Below are 16,939 nucleotides of genomic sequence, written 5' to 3'. Positions count from 1 at the left end.
GACGCTCATTAAAAATGCAACAGAAATATAGACTTTTTTGTTTTTTAAATGTGAATACCTATAGGGCGTACAGTAGTACGAGAGTTGCCAGATGATTTTTTTATTCATTGTTTATGTTTGTATTTTCAGAATTTCTACAATAAAATTTTATTTGGTTCGATTTTTCCTTATCTTGCTAAGAAGTTATGCTGCAGTTCTGCTGGAGTTATAATATAAAAATAAGTATTAGAGAGGCAGATTTTCTTTATAATGTGAAGCGTGAATAGTTTGTGAGTTAGTACCCTTCCGAGTTCTTAGTTTTCAGACTATTTAGATAGCATATGTTTTCACTGGAACTATAAACCCACTTCATAGATATTGAGAGGTGGAAATGGAACCAAACTAATGCCTTCGTTAAGCCCAAGGAGTGAATCCCTCAATGTTTGAATGAGGTAAATAATTGCGAAAGAGTTGAGAATATGACTTCCTCCCTTGGGATTATGAAAAAAAGTATCAGAGAATACCTTAGCTATGTGGAGATGATTTAAGGATTACTAAATCCTCCATTTGTTGGATAATACATTACAAATAAGAAGAAAACTTCGACCAAAGTGCTAGAAAAGTGTAGTTATACTCTAATAAATCCTGAATAAACTCAGGAATAATTCGAAATATATTTATTGTCGAGGGTACTGAAGAAGTTTCAGTTAATATTTTTGAGGTTAAGATATAAAATATATTATATATGATGTACTAGATCCATAAAGTTCGAAAAAAAAGCAATTTATAATTCCAGTTCTATCTCTTTATCTCTTTATACCTCCACTCTCTCTCTAAATCTCTCGACTTCTTTTTAAGTTTTGAAATTATAATATATTTTTAGTCGAGAAGCATGACTAGTTAATCTATAAATATGATTTTTTGTTTAAATATGTAAGAGTAAAAGAGATAAAAATTACAGCGTACTGATTTTCCTATCATTACTTCCAATAAGTATTTGAGCCATTACTTGACGAAATCTTATCTAAAAAGACACTTGCAAAAAAACGCGGTATAAATAACTACAACTCTCCTTCAGATAAGAACCATCAATGTACAAATGTACAATGTTTTATGGCGATAATACCGTTATCACTGAGTGTCTAAGGTAATTACAAATGTCATGCATGTAAAACATTAACTAATCTGCAAGTGCTCTGATTAAAAATCGATAATTAAAAAGCAAAAAATGCTTTGCACTTGAAAATAAGCGCATAATGCAACCCTGCTCAGACATGCTGCAACACAGGAAGGAAGTCGAAAGTAGTGAGACAGCATGAAAGTCGAAAGCAAGCTTTGCCAAGTAGCGCTCGTGCTAAAGCTGGATACTTTGGGGAAGAGATACAATGCTTAATGAGCGTAAATAGCCCAGTAAAGAGAGAGCGCGGCACGCGAAAATTGAGCAAACGCAGCAATGTGGAGTAATTGAAGCGACTAATATGACTCGCGTTTGTTACGAACACACGAACGCGTTTGGCTCCCTGCTTTCGTTAACTTTCACAGCGCAACGACGAACTATTAGCTACTACCATGTGCGGCTGTGAGACGCTGGCGCTGGCAATGTTCTTGCGCCTATCACTATATGGCTCTCTGTCACCATCTCCAGCGCTGGTGCGAACAGTTCGCTTCCAGCACTCTTCAAGCGCGTATCGGTTTTGCAAATACTCGTATACACACATTCGAGCCACAAAAAAATATTTATTTTGATTTTCATAACGCGCCGTCGCAACGTTTACGGTCACGAGCGCCAAATACAACAAAAAAAATATATATTTATTTATTTAAGTTGTTTCAAGAGACAACAATCAATTTTACTTAATTATTTGCTTACGTACTTACGTAGTACTTATGTAGTTATTTGTCATTTACGCGCTTCTAATGTACATAATGAGCATGACTGTGTTTTACTTATTGGCTTTCAAGTGATTTGCTGAATTTTGAAATAAGAAAAAAAATCGAATTTTCGAAAACCCAAAGTGTCTGTCAAGTTTTTTTGCAAAAAGTAAAAATTTATTTTTTTAATGGAAACTTAACTCCAAGCCGCATTGCCAATTGGTTTTCTGCTGTACACAGTTTGTTTTAGGAAGTGCTAATCGTATATATTTAGTTACACGCCTAAACCGTTAATTGTCGCGAAAGAAAGAAACAAGTGCAAATGCAAACAAATACAAAAGTTTAAACTAAAACTAAAAAAAGTGCAAAATTATTTATAAACCCACTAAATAGTTGTGTAGTGTTTCCTAGTTTGCCCATGCAAGGCGCTTAAACGCAGCAATAGCGGGCATAGAGCACTTAAAAATACAATAAAAGCAACAAACAAAAGCGTAAACAAACCAACTAAATAGGCGGGCGTGACAAAAAGGGGCTCCACAAGGAAAAGGTAAACAGTTTTTTATGAAAAATTTTGAAAAAAAAAATAAATAGTATGGAAAAAATAAATTTTTGAAAAAAATATATTTAAAATAAAAATATTTCTTTTTTTTCAATATAAAAAATGTAAAATTGTATAAAAACCACAAAAAATATTTAAAATTCTATAAAAAAAAACCTTGAAAAGTGCGTGTTTACATCAAAAATACAGTGAATCCCCAAATTAATAGTTTTTTGTATACGAAATCCAATTATTGTTGTTATGGTGCGGTCTTGCTTTCATACGAATTTATATAAATTATTTAAAGAATTATGCCATAGCAACAATAAAAATTAACAACATCATCTTCTGTCAAACTTGTTAAATCAGTGCAATAATTTGATCTAGAATTAAAATAAACTTTTATGTGCAGTTATTAAATTATTAATATATTTTAAAACTAGTTTCCCATATAATATGTATAATCGAATTTAAAATAAATATTTTCTTTAATCAAAATCGAATACTTTATGAAATACCACAAATTGTGTGATTACCGATCGATGGAAGGCTTGAATCAAAACCACTGTAAAGCAAAAAGTTCAGACCGAAGCTTTTCAGGTTATTCTGTTACTTAAAAAATTACTCAAATTATTTCAAAATGTTGTGAGAATATTCTTAGTTCAATACAATTTGTGTATTTTGACGAATGAACCTTGGGAGCATTTAAAAAATGCAATCCCATGTTAAATTCTCAGCGAAATTTCTCAAATTGTTTCTTATTTATATTAGACACAATCATTTTTGGACAAATCCCATACCCCAACAACCACTCGACCAATTACAACCAATTTTTATTTAATCTTAAGCGTTAAGGAACCCTGTAAAATCTTCTGGAAGGAATTTGTTCAAATGCTCCAAGAATCCGAAAAAAAAATAATCGGATCTCTTTCAATGTAGTACTAAAGACTGTAATATTTATTATTGTAGCATCAGTAAAGTCTTTAGAGATCTGTTTTGTTTTATACTAATAGCTAGACAATATCTTAAGATATATTCCAAAACAAATTGAAATCTTCCCGAAGTCTTTCATAACCTTTTCCACAACATTCCAGTCAGCCTTTTGTAAAATTTTAGATTTGTATGGTTCTTGGTATATCAAAACATATTCTGATACCAGTTCTCTTCTGACATTTCTAAACACCTTTTCTCCCTCTTGTACGAGATGGTTAAAAAAATAACGGGAATTTTACAATTCCGCGGGTTTGGAGAGTACAATTGTCAAAATTTTGTTGTTTATATTTTATTATGCCCCTGAAGTACGATAAAGGTTAGAGGTGTTTTTATGAACTTGGTGATTTTCTTTTGTTAAATACTCACACTTCGTAGCTTGTTTGTGAATTCTGTAACGAGGCTCCACATTCGCCAGACATGGCTCGGTGAGACTTTTTCCTATTTTCACAAATAAAAAAATCGAGTTGAAGAAGTTTTTCGACGTTTGGAAGATGCGCTGGCATAAGTGAATAATTTTGAATGGGGACTAATTTAAAGGCGACACACTTAATGTGGACTAATTCATCTGTAACCACCACCACACGGTGTTTTCCTCTGCATTCGGGGAAGTGAGCGAGACTACTTCTTTCTGCAATTCTTCTATAATTGGTGTAATTGTTTAAAAAAACGATACGAAAACACACCCCGTATTCATAGATACATATTCCCCAATTCATCAGATTCCTCATTGCTCCGTATATCCTTATTATACTGTCAGAAAAATTCTAGGCGGCAGAGATTTCTTCATTCTAACAAGAACTTGCAATCATTTGTGATTTTTTGGTTTGTTGAATATGACGACGATGATTTGTGTAGTAGGGTAAGGTTGTAAATTTGATACCCGGAACTCATTGGGGTTCTTGTTGGAGTTTTTCGTCTTTAGTTTAGAATTATAGAGTGAATGAGAAAAATGAAATTGTAAAGCTTTCAAGACAAAAAATATGTCGTTTTGCTAAAGCGTTCTCTTATAAGGAACTGATCTTGATGATAATCCTTTAAAGTAGGCAGTTAAGGTTTATTATTAACCTTATCCTTTCAAATTCTTTAAACGTGCTCAGAAGACACCCTGTAAAAATATTGTTTACAAAACTAATATTTACTTCCAGGCTTTAATGATTTGCAAAAATTTTAAGTGCTTCGTTATTTTCTGCAAAAATATGCATATCTTTTTTATTGATCATTATTTCTTTGTTAAGATTTTTTATATTTCTATATCGTTTTGTAGTTGCTGTTATTGCGCTTTTATTCGCAATATTTGTATTGTAAATACATTTTATAATGAACTTTTTATTGTCATCGCCGTGCAGTCATGTGACCACAAATGCCACAAATACCCAAGAAAGCAATGAGTTGTTATTCCCTTCGTGCAGCACACCCCTTGACTAGCTGGGTACACGCTGCACGCCTCTCAAAACACTCCCAACACAACACACATACATTTTAAGACTCTTATTTTATTTCGACTTTGACGACGCTATCGCGCCTTAGCGGCTTAACTGATCAAACGTGTTGCGCTGTCAACACAGTTACCGACTAAATAACTGAGAAACTGCCAAATTTTTATTCACATTATTTTAACTATTTTTAAATATACTTAAAAAGCGTAACTGCCCCGGAATAGACACGTAAATATAAGTGAAATAATTTTTTTAGACACAAATAATGACTAAATTAAGCAGTGCAAACAACAATGGAGGAAGGAGGAGGGCGGCTATGTATACGTGCTGCATAACCATCGATCACGCGCAAATGCTTGACTATTTGCTTGAAAAAATAATATTAAAAAAGCAAATAATAAATAAAAACTTAAACACAATGACAAGTTAGGCGCTAGGCGCAGGCAGCTTTTTATAAAAACGTCCAATAAAAACCTTTTAATTCACTTTAATCCCTTGTGAAAAGCAGCAACATGCCACTGTCGGCTTAAGGCGGCTCCACGTCGTTTGTTGCAATCTCACTCAACTGAATTGGGCTGGACTATGGGGGACCCAGAGCGTTTGTGGGACTGTTGGACTGTCGGCCGCACTGCACTTAACGACAAGTGCGTTTTCGCCATGCGCTTTTTATTATAGCTTTGTCCGTCCGTACGACTGTCTCTTTTTACCGGGCGGTGATTTATGTTTATCGTACGTACGATCGCTGCAACGTCTATCACCCGCTAATTTCTTGATTTACTACCTGGTTCGCCGCCGGTTGCTTTCTTGTTTGTTTTATTGCCACCACTTTGCTATTTTCAAATTGGTGGTTGCCAATTAACGCGTTGTTGCACTATATTTTATATTTGCCTTTAATTGGCGTTGATTATACTTTGTAATTTATTTGTGCAAAAATTTATTGTTCAGCAATTAAAATAAGTACTGAGTTAGTTCAATTGGCAAATATAAAAATAAATAATAAAAATGTCGACTGACCATAACTTCATATACTATTTGCTTAAAAAGGTTCTAGTTAACTGAGAATTTATAAGATTGGATGCATTTCCCTAATAGAATTTGTAAAAATAAATACATTATTTTTGTATTAAATAGTAAGATTTATTTGTCATAATTTGAATGATCCGATTGTATCAAATTTTTTAGGTTTTTTTGATAACTTGTTGACAATTTGAAGGTAATTTCATAGTACCACTTTCCTAGAAACACTCGTCCTTATTGGCAAGTAACTGTGACCGTCGATCATTCACAAAAATTCTGTAAAATCATTCGCCATAAAAGGAAATAGGAAGCAGTCACTTGGTGGCAGTTCCAAACTATAACAGGTTCTCCCAATCAAGCGCCCGGAGATGCTGGCGTTTCACTATCGATTCAGACTATGGTCACAATTCCTCTCCTGTTGGCCAAAGCTGACCGCTTCTGAGCGGTATCTTCCTTTAGACGGTCCAATTGTGGACAGTACAGGTCCGTCAGAATTAAAAGTGCAGCCGTCCAGCTCATTGTAGATGATTCCCTTCCAATCCCACCAATAATAAACAAAATCTTTATGACTCTAATACGAGTATGGCTTCCGTTTCCGCCGGCTCACCGTGATTCGACCATGACAGTTTCGGATTGGCATTGTCGTAAGTGACCAGTAACTATCCGATTCAGAAATTGATCGATTTTATTACCTCTTACCTCGTGTGACATGCAAACTTCGAGCTCCTTATTGTATCCAGCCTTATTAAAAAGGTTCCAAACGGGTTTTTGTGCATTGTTTAGTTCCTGAGCAATCGAGACATGATAGTCGGACTCCACGACTTTCATTATTATATTGATGCTTTCGACGATTGGCCTTCCAGAATCTAGTGTATCTTTGATCCCAAAATTATTGGAACGGATTCGACGAAACGAAACTGATTGGATGTTATAGTGTTAGGACTTTAAGGTCTATTATTCACATTTTCAACCATCTGACTTGCGTTTTCGCTCTTTATCGAAACATAACTGTAAAATATGGCGTATTTTATCTTTGCTGGTGTTCATCTTTAACGCATGCGCGAAGGATATAGAGTCAAGCATTTTTAAAACCGTCTGAGAAGTTTTTAGTACGAACTTTTAACTCTCGAACTCCGATCGCGCTGAAACAACACAAGATACTGATTGCTAAGGGCAACTTTTGAAAAAAAAAATAATAAATTTCTGTTTACTAGACCTTGTATATTTCAATACTTATTTTATTTTATTTTTATTTTTTAAGTTAATTTTATTTATTTTGTTTGTTTTTTTTAATTTTTTTTAATTTTTTTATTTATTTTTTTTTTTTTTAATTTTTATTTTGTTTTATTTTTTATTTACTTAATAATTTTTTTATTTTATTTTTCATTAATTTATATTTTATTTAAATTTTTTATTTATTTATAAATTTTTTATTTTATTTTTTTTAATTTTTATTTTATTTTGTTTCATTATATTTTTACACACTCTTTTAATTTTTGTTTCGTAAATTTTAATGCCTTCCTCATTGGCTCGCATTAACCTCACCCCAAAATCAATGAATGTGGCAATAAGGTACACCGCATCATTACACTGCTGCCTGTGAGTGCATCTTCAACGCCAGAATATGCAAAAATTTCACACATGCATGTATATGTGTGTGTGTATGTATGTCTTGTTTATAAATTTGCGTTTAAATAGGTGCTTAATAAATTTGCTTAATAAAAGCGCAACAAGTTGTTTATACAAATCACCGCACGGTCTCGCCAAGGTCAATGCATTATTGTTTACAATATTTTGTAAAAACCAAAATTCCCTGCCAGTTTTATTTTATTTTAATTTAAATTTAAATTTAATATTTTTTATTTTATTTTTGTGGTTTTACTTTGTAATGCCGTTATGGCTGTAAAATAATCGGCCCTTCGTTATTCAGTCGCCGCGTATACACGGCTTTAAGCGGTGCACCCTACAGTGTTGTGCTAATTATTGAAGCATTTACATGCGAATATAAATTTAAGTAAGTGAAATTTATTTGAAATTAATACGAGTGTACTTTGCTGGTGTTTATATACAGCTTACAGTTGTTGTAAGTGTGTGTGTATGCAGTAAAGATAAATTGTATTAAAAGTGAGCAAAAATTCCGTGGAAAGAAATTGTTTAAGCAAAAACATTATCGAAAATTTTCGCAAAAGTATTTATATCTATAAAATATATATATTTTTCCAATTGCAAGTAGCATCTAATGCGCATTTAACACCTGCAACTGCTGTCGTATAGTAAATTTATATATTTCTATAGGTAAATACACAAACTTATAAACAATTTATAGCCGATAAAATATTGCAGTTAAAAATATTTCTTTCAAAATAGCAAATAGCCATGTCTTCTCTGCACACATGTTTTTGCTGTGAAATATTTATATCTAACTGCATATGTAAATATGTCTGTTTCAAGTACCTTATGTCTATAATATATATCCATGTACCTTTAGTTGTTCATGTACCATATACCTTTGCTTTTAACTAAATGCTTGTTCGGCTTCAATTTTCTAGTGGAATTTATTGGCTTAACTTTATGACTGTCTTCCAACGAAATAGTGTGTATGTTCTGTAGCACTTGAGAATTCGCAGATAGCAATGTAGATAAATAGTTTTACGATGAAAGAAAAAATCAAAATTATATTGATAATAAAAACTAGCGAAAATGCTTTTTGGAATTGTTGCGTTGGCAAGGCGGTCAAAATGTTTACTTTGCGTCCATAAGTGAAAAAAGCATTTTTTTTGGGCTAATTTAAAGGTAGCATATTTTAATACAAATGTGTGGACTATGTTTATACCATGTATACTAGTTTTTTATATACATTTTTATAATGTTTAAAAAATTAAAATTCAGTAAAAAAGTTTCATTCATTTTTTAATTAAAATTCGCTTAAATTATTCAATTGAAACAATTTTCAATATTTTTTAATAAAATATAAATTAGCTAATACCATGCAATATATTCAATAATAATAAAGAAAAGTTAAAAAAAAAATATTTAATTATTTTATTTTGAAGAAAATTTCTATTAATTATAATAATTTATTATTATTATTTTTTGTCTCAAATATTTTTCTTTTGTAATATCACGATAATTATTCGTGCGTCTAAACACTTGGAAAGTATTTCCTTTTATGATCTATACGAAAATCACAACACACGAATTTTTTTTTATTGTTCGAGGGCTTATTATTGTAACAAAAAATAACATTAGTTGCTATAGGAAAATCGTGACCTGATTTTAAACATTTTAATTACAATATGACTTTTACATTCACACACCGTTGTACACCCAGCGAAATATATATAAAGCCATCCTCTATTTTCATGATTTTGTTGGAAAAATTGGTGTAAGCGTCCACAAATCCTGTATTTTAAATAAACCTCATGACATTTGAATTATTTCATAAACATTTAATTTTTCAATCGGTGTATGCGGGGAATATTTAACAAGAACCGTTATCTCTGAACGAAATAATTATAAAGCCAAAAGGCATTTATCTGCTTCCATTGTTTATTTAGCTGTGAAAGGTACGACTTCATGTGAGTTTTTAATTATTGTTGCATAAGTAATTTAATTAGCTAGTTAATTTCATATAAATTTCAACTTTTTTCTAAATTGTGAAGAATGCCTCACGGAAAAGTGTTGACAGAAGAAGAGAAAGGTAAAATTATGGCATACCACGAAGAAGGTTTGTCAAACCGGGAAATTTCAAGACGATTAAATAGGTCTAAGGATGTTGTAAGAAATTTTTTACAATTAGGGACCAATTATGGAAAAAATAAGAGATCTGGTAGGCCTCCAAAAGTAAATGAAATGCAAGAAAATATGTGTGCGAGACAAATAAAACAACAAATTAACTTGGAAATAGGTGTACGAAGAGTGCAACAAATACTTAGATCCGAATTGGATAGTATTTATGACAAAAAGTGCGCCAAACCATCATTAACCAACAAACACAAATTAGCCAGGCTTCGATTCGCCGAAAAATATCGTTTTTGGGATGACGAATGGAAAACCGTTGTTTTTACTGACGAAAAAAAGAGTTCAATTTAGATGGCCCAGATGGTCTCCAAAAATATTGGAGGCCCAAAGCGTCACCAAAGCAGAAATGTAAGCGACGAAATTTTGGTGGAGGATCACTCATGGTTTGGGCTGGAATAGCTTACAGAGGGAAGACTCCAATTTGCTTTGTAACAACAAAAATGGACTCGGAATACTACATTAAGCTTATTGATGAAGTGCTAATTGATTTCGGAGAGGAATTTATTGGACAGAATTTCGTTTTTCAGCAAGATAATGCTGCAATCCATCGTTCAAAGAAAACAATTGATTTCTTGCTGTCTCGAAATATAAATTTTCTCGATTGGCCTGCAATTAGTCCTGACCTAAACCCTATAGAAAACCTTTGGTCCATGTTATCAGCCAAAGTTTTCGAACAGGGACGGCAATTTGATAATGTTAAATGCCTAAGAAATGCCATTGTCGAAAAATGGGCAACAATTGATCAAACCGTTATTCATTCTTTAATAAATTCTATGCCAAGACGTCTGGAAGAGGTTATTGCTAACAATGGAGGTCATACATCGTATTAAACATTTTATTTTTCTTTTAAGTATTAAAAATATGAAGAATAACCAAAGTGGCTTAATACTTATTTCGCTCTGTTAATTTAAATTTTGTTTAGAAAACTTATATAATTTAATTTATTTTCCAAAAACTTTCTATAACATTCATTGAATTAAATATTTATAAGAAAAAATAATAAATAATAGCAAAATTATATGTTTTTCATTCATTATTGAGCAAAACGAAGGTGGCTTTATAAATATTTCGCTGGGTGTATTTACAGCCCTGACTCGCTCAATAACAACTCGAGTTGTCTCCGAAATCTCTCAACTTTCCTTGACTGATCACTTTTACATAATGACCTAGGATTTTTTGTCAGCGAAAGCCGAAGTGCGGAACTTTATCCGCCAAATCTAACCTACTCCCAACTCAAGACGCTCCTCGGCCTTATAGTTCAAAGTGTATAATGAGCTAGGATATCTTGATGCGTTTGCCTTATCTTGATTGTTTCATCGAAATTTTGTTACCAAAGACGTCCTTAATATAATCATTATTTTGATTCGATAAATATACAAGTTTTAGCCCACTTCTAATAGCTAATAGATTTAATGATAAGTTTCTTCATGAGAAGCTCGTAAATGTTGGTCAAAACTAGAATCGATCCTATACATAATAGGCTGTATCGAATAGATGATGAAACCATTTATTTCACGTGAACATTAGGTGTAGTCTTTCGTACAATTTATCATGAAATAAAAGGCGGTTTGAGGTCACTTTCGTCTACCATTCCTTACTACTTACTACTTCCAATTACTATAGATAGCAAATAATAAAATAAAACAATATTTTTAGAGTTATTCAATTAACAGAGTATGTATTAAAAAATTAACTAGGTGTTGCCTACATTTCGGCGCATATAGTATAGGCAAACATATAGTATCGATTAAGGGGTTAGGTGAGTTTTAGAGGCTAAAAACAAGGGTATTTTTATTTTTTTTTTATTTTTGTTTTTAATATATTTTTCAGAATATCAAAGATACACATTTAAAGAGTATTTTGTAAAATTTTTATTTACAAATTCAGAAAACTCAGCCGTTGGCACCTCATCTCCCATGATGTGTGCCAAAAAAGTCTTTCGCCGTGGACATCATAACTCATTTTTGGTTCATGCAAAACTAATAAAACAAAAATATTTCGATAGTAAATGAATAAATCTAGTTAAAGGACGGAGAAAAAAAGAAAATATTGAAATTTGAATTTTTTGACTGAATTTTTCGAAAAATAAATTTTTGCTTATATTTGATAAAAAAAAAATAGTTGTAGTTGTCCTTTGTTCATTAACTAATTAATGTTATTCCAAAGATGTGTGAAAATTTGATCAAAAGCCCTTCATAACTTTTTGGGTTATCGTGTCCACCGTCTTGAAAAATTGTGTTTTAAGATAAATGTTTAAAGTTTTACATTCGTACTGACGGGGTCTGATGGGCGGAGCTTCCAAAGGGTATATCTCTTAGAACATTACTCGGATTGATTTGATATTTATTTATGATATTTTATTATTTAATAAGAATTTTTTGAAAAACTAAATATTAAGAATTTTATATTTTTATATCAAAATACTATAATAAAGTTTTATTTTTTAATATGAAATAATATTTAAATTCAAATATCAGCGTTTGCATCAAATAAGTAATTTTATTATTTATAAATTACAAGAGGTATTCCAGCGCCTAAAAGCATGCTATAAAATATAATGATTTTCAAAATAAATATTTAATAATTGATAAATAAAAAAAATACTTTTATAAAATTCCATTATGAATTCAAATCTAATTTCTAATTAAGTATGTACATATATTTACATGCCTCCTAGCATATGTATGCAAGTACTTCTCTCACTTTTGTTTAAAAATAGCAAAACAATAGTGAGACCTCAACAAACCATATGCCTATCATCACCATTCAACATTTATTTGAATAATTCATAATACAAGTACTTCAAATACGTTTACAAAAACAAATCAATTTTAATGCCAACGGCATCTCCAAATGAGTACAGCTCATGAAAGACAAATAAGAAAGCAAACATAAATGATGGTGATATTTATTTATAAAGCATTTATCATAATTATTTCTGTGCATACACACATCTATGTTAATTGCATACAAATATAGAATAGGAAATTTCAATTTCTCCGCAAGACATCAATGACCCCACATCATTCTAGTAGAATTGTCTGCCATTTTTCCTCCAAGTGCGCGAATCTACGAGTTCGCCATGAGTAATTGTGCTCGCCTAACTGTTTTGCGCTGTGTGAAGATTGTTTTTTTTTTAGAGATCAACTGCTGCGTGCAATAATAATGAATCTATTGGAACGGCAGTCACACAAATTAAACAATAATTGTGATGACAGTATGTGTCAACGTCGGCATTAGGGTGGTTCCATTTGCTATATGGAAATTAGAAAATAAATAATAGATTCGCGAAGAAACCACCTTCGAATAGATAGAGATAGAGATCATGACATATTTAAAAAAAACTATCATGATATATTTTTTTTCTGAAGAAACTCTCATGCGACATTTTTTTAAATGCGATATTTTGTATCGCTTTTTTTTTTGAAAATTTCACCTCTTAAATTTTTATTATATTTACTTTTATTATTTAAAAAAAATATATGTCATGATATTTTTCACATTTTTGGCTTACCCTAATAATTATTAACTGTCGTCTTGGCACGCAAGAGGAAAACAAGGGAATTTATTGAAAAATGTCATGAAGTGCAAAAAGCAAGCGTTGGGTGCTCGAAAAGGGAGGAGTAAAAATAGTCAGTACACAAATAGCAGCACGCAGACATTGGGAGAAAGACAAACACACACACACACTCAAGCTGAAGCATACAAACAAACGAAATTTTTGCACGATTTCAGAATCAACTCAAATTAACTCAGTGCAATGCAGCAGCAACAGCATAAATAGTTGTAAAACGAAAGCTCAACACAACAACAAAAACAATAACAACAATGTGTTTGTGATAAAAACAATTTAGCTTAATAATCGCCAATAAAGTGTACGTTTTGATTGTTATTGCTGTTGTTGGCTGTTTCTATGCAAGCATGTTGCTAAGTGTTTTTGTTGTTGTTGCCTTCTGCTGCTATTGTTTGTTTGTTGTTGAGTGTTAAGCGCAAACTGCTATTGACCGCCTTTGACTGGTGGTGACACGCAGCGCTGATGTTTTCATTTCCTCACGATTGGTGTTGCCCGAGTGAAAAAATATGAAAAAAATAAAATAAAATAATAATAATGACAATAATAAATATTTACCCATGATGAATGTGTGAAATATTCCGTATGTGTTGAAAATATATATTTTTGTTGTTGTACATAAGTTGTATATAGTACCTACATATATACAAAATTTAAATAATATATGCATTTCAGCAATAAAATTTGTTGTACGTGTTTTATTGTCGCATTAATCGCAAACGAAATGTTCAAAGTTATTTGTTTAATCAGCGAACGTAGCAGCAATTAGGCGACTAATTACGCTCTCCACAAACAAATTGTCATTATATATAAATAAATATATACCAAATATATGTAGCTAAATACAGTTAATTTGCTAAATACAAATTCATTTATATTTATTACCTAAATACCTCATTATTTATAAATTATTTGTATTATTAACCTTTTTAGCCGATTTCAGGGTAATTGTTGTTCCATTTATCATTCGGTCTGAAGGGGAGTTTTTTGCAATTTTTTAATTCATTATCTTTTTTTAATTTGCTAAATTGTTTTTACCCGCATATGTCACAATTGCAAAGGGAGCAAGGTCGGACAAATGCAAGTTTTACACTGGAAAAAAGTTAAGTAGAGTTAAGTTTGATAAAAGTATACAGTTTGAGTGAAGTATAACCTCAATGTGGTGTGTTTGTGGAGTCATATCGGTTTTTGTTGTTGTAGTGGCATAAAACATTGTCCAAATAGTTTTGAGGAATGCTGCTGATTTGACAGTCCTTTGGCGGATGAAAATCCCCATCCCCAACAGTTATGTAGAACCGACTGTCTTGGGAACGGAGTCATATTGATCTATCAGGGTAGTTTGAGCTTATTGAACTTTTTAAAAAAGATTAAAAATTCATTCAACCAAAAAATATGGAAAGTAATGCATTGAACGATTTTTTAAGGCTAATGAGCAATGGTATAGGTCCCGCGTTCAGGTTCTTGTTCAAAGTTAATAAGAAATATAATTTTATGTGTATAATTTGCTTTCTCTGACCCAAGTAGTGAACACATATTGTCATTATATCACACTTTATTGAGATAAGTCTCGGATCTACGCGCATATCCGGGTAGAGGCTTTTTCTCTCATAATTATTTGTTACGTTGTTTTCTCATGTTTCTTTATTTCAAACCTTTTAAGTTCTGCTTGTAGAATTGTTCATTACCGTTAAAGCCTTTTCACACAGGAATTAATTGATAAATTAACCGGCCTCTGCTCGATTAAAATGCTGATTAAGATCGATTTACCATACATTGATCGATTGAATTTTAATCGACTTGAAAATGAAATGCAACTCTGCGACAAAGACCGTATTTGTAATTATATATACGTTCTTTATCTGCGAGCTGTTGTTCACGCTACACGACGGTAGATTTCGCTACTAAAAATAGCAATCAGCTGTTGTAAGTTATGAACTTCTTATAAAAAGCAAAAACAAAAATGTAAAACAGCTCATCGGTTATCGAGTAGCCGGCAGTGTGAAGGGCAAAAACTGGTGTCTCAATCAAAATTTTAATTGATCAATTAATTTGGCTACGTGAAAAGGCTATTAATTATCTCCTTATTTAGTATTCGAACTCTTCCATTCTTCCTATCTCTAACTCTTATTCGTTCTCAGTGGCGACACATGGTGGCATCTCGATACCTCTCTAGACCTCTCTTCTTCTATAAAATATTAGATTCTCTCTAAAATATATGTTAAAACCACATACTCAGTCACATTATCGCTAAATCGCCTACTGATTTATTTAACCAAGTATTTTCAGAGAATTGTATTTTATCTTTATTTATCTAATATTATCATCTTATAGTGCCTTATCCATGAATGAATGGAATACCCTATAGAGTCCTTCCTAAATACTTTATGCGTATTATTTTATATTGTCCTTTCTTATCTTACGATATATTATATTCTCTTGTCTCTAACTTTATATCTCATCTTATCCTTTTATCTATATTATTTTAGATAGCTTATCCTATCTAATTTTGTTCTAGCTTATCTTCTTATTTCATTCTATCTTATCAGTATTATCTTGTCTTACATTAGATCTTATCCACTTAACTTGTCAATTTCAAATAATATCTCAACGTTATCGGGGTTTATCTTGTCTTTTATCTTTATTTTGTCCAAAGTTATGTTATCCTACTCTATCTATATTATCTATAGATATCTTCATTTATCTTATCTTGCTTCATCTCTACAAGAAATTATCTGATCTTATTGTTTGTTTTATCTACATATATTCTTGGCTTTATCTTATGTTTCTTATCATACTTCATCACGTTTTCCCTTATCTTGACTACCATCTAATCTAATCTCACTATTCATTTATCACACTTTTTCTGTATAAAATAGACAAAAATCTAAGACACATTCTATCCAAATGGATGATCTCCAATATAGTCCCACTAAACATTATTATTTCCCTGCTGTCTACAGCATTTATCGATTATTATTCTTAAATAAAGCTAGTATTTATTATTACTGTTTACTCATGTACACACTTACTATACCTAGAAGCTGCTGATTTTTGGGCGTACACGGCGTATGAGTCATGCACATCATATCAGCGACTAAACACTGTCATATTGACCATTTTGAAAACGCAAAAATAAATAAATACGTGCATATCGCACAGCATCGTAAGTGTTTTCTAAACAATTAGCAAGCAAACACGAATTCATCGTGCCCTTTTTGCCAAGCCACATAACAAATAAAGTCGCCTTAATTTGTGTACCAAGTACTATTTATATTTATATATTTAAATAAATAAAAGACCGCTGTTTATAAATAAGTTAAAGCGTTTTACTTGTTTTTTGCTGACAATGCGCACCTTTTGAGCTAACATTGTTGACACATTTAATTGAAATTTTTTTTTTTTAATTTTTTTTTTAATTTTTGATTTTTAGTTTAAAAAAATCTGAAATTTAATAAAAAAATGATTATCCGAAATTTGCCAATTTCAATCGAATTGTTTATTTTCTTTATTCTCATACATATATCTTTGTTGTTTTTATTTTAAATATTACTCAACCAGTTCTTCCTCTAAAGTCGTAAATTTACTGCTCCCCCACCTTGTTTGACAAGGCAATTGCCGTATCTTCACACCTTGCAAATAGACAATGCGGTTTTGCCAAAAAAAAAATTGGGTAATTTACACAAACACACATACATGCGTGTCATATAATTGTCGATATGTTTAACGGCTCAT

At 31.5% G+C, this 16,939-nt stretch overlaps 1 protein-coding gene across 6 annotated transcripts in view; it reads left to right on the top strand.

Moving 5' to 3' along the window:
• LOC105210784 (cGMP-dependent protein kinase, isozyme 2 forms cD4/T1/T3A/T3B) overlaps positions 1 to 16,939 on the top strand; it is a 133,420-nt gene that overhangs the window by 25,597 nt on the left and 90,884 nt on the right. The window contains exon 1 of one of the 6 annotated variants that reach the window (XM_054226866.1): positions 112 to 2,398. The exons of the other annotated variants lie outside the window; for them this stretch is intronic. The gene's annotated coding sequence lies outside the window, so the exon portion shown is untranslated. Of the gene's footprint in view, positions 1 to 111; positions 2,399 to 16,939 lie in introns of those variants that run through there. 6 annotated transcript variants of the gene reach the window in all.

This window comes from Zeugodacus cucurbitae, chromosome 3 (genome assembly GCF_028554725.1).
Source record: "Zeugodacus cucurbitae isolate PBARC_wt_2022May chromosome 3, idZeuCucr1.2, whole genome shotgun sequence".
In the NCBI taxonomy this organism is placed as follows: domain Eukaryota; kingdom Metazoa; phylum Arthropoda; class Insecta; order Diptera; family Tephritidae; genus Zeugodacus; species Zeugodacus cucurbitae.
This window is presented reverse-complemented; position numbering and strand designations above follow the sequence as displayed.